Consider the following 3,585-nt stretch of genomic DNA (forward strand, 5'->3'; position numbering starts at 1 on the left):
GGAGTTTATTTCATTAAATAGGTTTGTGAATTGGCGTGGAGTGTACGTTGCTTGTTGGTGAGAATTTCGAGTCCACTTCGAGGTAGGGATTTCTCACCCTTTTATTTTGAAATATTTTCAAGCCACTGAATTGCTTAAATGGTAAGTTTTGGTTTCCGTCTCAATCTTTTCCGAGAGGAAACAAGCCTTGAGGGCTTACCATTATATGTGATTTATTTTGGTGATTATATAACCTTGAAGTGCTTCGTCATAAATCGGGCATTGTGTAATCTTCATGCATCATGATGAATGGGTGTTGTATTTATATTTGTTGCCCAAATGACATGAATTGTAGGATTACATTAGATGCATGGTGTGTTCCGAGAATGGACTCGGGGTTCACGTTAGGTGTTGGATGATTTGGGCACGTGCATGGATGATGGTTAGGAGCCTTGTGATGGTCCTAGGCTAGAGGATTCCCATAGCGGAATTTGTCACTACACGCTGGCTAGTATGTGATGCTAGGCCAAGCGTGGTAGGCTGAGATATCACTATAGGGCCAGCAGTGAGTGGTTGCGACCACATGTGTGCCAACCTTCTCTCTAGTGGTTTGAGATTAACGGGTATGTGATTGTGGTATTGATTTGATGCTAGAGAGAGAGGTAGTGCGGTGGATTCTCGTCGGCTTATCGACATAGGGCGGGAATTTGATCCTCCGACTTAGGTGTCATTGGAGGCGGATATGGAGGTTCGGTTGGGTTGTTCGGGTGCATTAGTTTGCATTGCATTTTGTTGCATTGATTAAACGTTGTTTCTTCTCCAACTTATTCTTTACTTGTGCTCTTGTGTTTCGTCCCTACTGAGCCTTCTGCTCACCCTATCTATTTTTCTCCCCACATGTGAGACCGGATCTAGTGCACAGGCTGCTGATCAGCAGGAGGACGCGTGACGGAGGTGGCCTGGACTTTTGTGTTTATTGACACGTGTGTGTGGATATATATATATGTATGGCGTGATGTTGACATGTTTTACTTGTTTAAGTACATTGATGTACTATGGTTATGGTTGGATTGATGTATGGTTTTGTTTTGTTGGCCGGGAGTGGTTGCCCGTGACTACTGTGTGTTTGATGATGAAGATGGGGTATGTGTTTGACGGTGGACCTACGGGTCGTTTGATTTTGATGGTATTAGAAGTGTTTTTCTTTTTGTGTGATCTGTTTACAGGTTGGTTTCCCTAATTTATGGGGAGACGCCGCCGAAATTTTTGGAAAATTTTATGTTGGTTTGGGATGTAACATGTGAGAGGCACGTGGTTGTGTTTGGTGTGTTGGTTGTTGTGTCTTTGTCCTTTTCTTCACGCTCCGCAGATCGGGGCGTGACAATTTGGTATCAGAGCCAGGTTTGGCTCTGTTTGGGACCTAGGGAGTGGATCAGTATGCATGTGTGAGTGTGTTTGTTGTGTTGTGATTATATATGGTTCTCCAGGCCACGTCACGACCTCTGCTGATCCGGTATGTTTTCTTTAATCCTGTAAATCCTCGAATCGTATTTGTATTGACGGAAAGTTGTGTCTTCTGTGCTATAGATGGACACACGTAGGACTATTCTTTCCCGTGATGGGGACGTGGGGGAGAGCAGGGACGCGTGTCTTCTGAGGACCCAATAGTCAGACGATTATCAGGGATCAGAACAGCCAAGTCGACTAGGCTGGACACATATTTATTTTCAGAGTTGAGTGTGATGAATCCTCCAGTGCAGGAGGAGGATTTAGGCCAGGAGCTCGAAGATGAGTCGACACTCATGTATGAGATAGGTGAGGAAATCCCAGCACCTACCCAGCCTGTAATAGCAGCGCAGCTTGCTCCACTGTTGGTAGCGCAAGAACAGTTCATGAGGAGAATGTCAGAGATGATCAGGGCTGTTACTCAACTAGTGCAGACTCAGACTGCACGAGCACCAGAGGTCCGCAGTGAATGATAGACTTCAGGGGTATGGAGAGATGAGTAGGGTCTGCAGAGACCTAGAGGAGAGTTGGATCAGCTACGCAAGACTGATCCACCCACTTTTACTGGTGATACGGATGTGGCACGTGCATATGAGTGGATTCGGCAGATGTCACGGTAGTTTGAGACTCTGGGGATTTCGGATGAAAGACGTGTATTACTGGCTTTATATTATCTGACGGGGCAGCTTATAATTGGTGGGATTCGGCGTGGTTATCATTTGATGAGTTTTTCATGCAGCATTTTGTGCCACAGTCTTATCGTATGGATAGAGCCAGTGAGTTCTTGACATGTCAGCAGACTTTGGATATGACTGTGAGTCAGTATAAGAGGAAGTTTGAGGAGTTATACAAATTTGGTAGAAGGTATGCGCCAGATGAGGCGAGCAAAGCAGAGCAGTTCAGACAGGGATTGCTTCCTGCTATAGGTACACATTTAGTGGGATTGAGGTTGCAGACTTATGCTGATATGGTGGAGACGGCCTTACAATATGAGATGAGTTTCAAGGAGTCTCGAATGTATTGGGATACGCATAGAGGCCAAACAACATCTGTAGCAGGTACTTCTTCTAGAGGAGATCAGAAGAGACAGAGGATTGATGCTCAGAGATGGGAGGGATAAAGTGGAGGACGAGGTAGAGACCATAGGCCACTAGCTGGTAGAGGTACATAGTAGGGGCAGAGGATTTGTCATCGATGTGGACGTCCTGGACATTTGAGAGCACGGTGTACCGTTAAGGGGATGGAGTGTTTTCGGTGTCGTAGGGTTGGCCATCGGATGGCAGATTATCCTTAGCTTGAGCGAGGAGGACAGCAGGATCGATACTTGCCAGCACCACCAGCTCGTCCGACCCTCCCTGCACCCCCTACTACATCTACACCATCAAGGAGGGGACGACCACCAACTAGGCAACCGCAACAGTTACAGTAGCAGCATACTTTGACTCAGGGACGAGCATTTGCTCTTAATCACCAGACAGCAGCAGAGCATCCGAACTTTGTTGGGGGTACGTTTCTTGTTTCAAATTGTTGGGCTAGAGTGTTATTTGATTCGGGTGCTACTAGTTCCTTTATCACATCTTCATTTGCATTGGTTTTGGGGTTAGAGGTGAGGCCGATGAGGTGAACAATAGTGGTAGACTCGCCGTTCGGACAATTCACTCGTATTCAGGGCTATTGCATATGCATGTGTCGGTTTGGTGATATCGAGTTGGCCGCTAATTTGTATGTTCTAGACTTCCAAGATTTTGATGTAATCTTGGGAGTATATTGGTTGACGGAGCAAAAAGCAGTTTTAGACTTTTGGGAGAGGAGGATTACTTTAAATGCGCCTGGTGAGGTAGTGATTCAATTAAGGGGATCGAGGGGTGTTCCTTGTCCACATTTTTTGGATAACCCTCCTACGTCGATTGTTCAGTGGTGAGTTTGACTACTTCCACACCTAGTGGCGAGGTGATTGCCCCAACGCTTGTAGTGGAGGAGTTCATGGATGTTTTTCCTGAGGATTTGCCAGGTCTACCTTCGCGAAGGGAGATAGAGTTTGTCATTGATTTACTTCGGATACGAAACCAATTTCGATTGCTCCATATCGGATGGCTCTAG

Source organism: Tripterygium wilfordii, chromosome 17 (assembly GCF_013401445.1).
Source record: "Tripterygium wilfordii isolate XIE 37 chromosome 17, ASM1340144v1, whole genome shotgun sequence".
Taxonomy (NCBI): Eukaryota; Viridiplantae; Streptophyta; class Magnoliopsida; order Celastrales; family Celastraceae; genus Tripterygium; species Tripterygium wilfordii.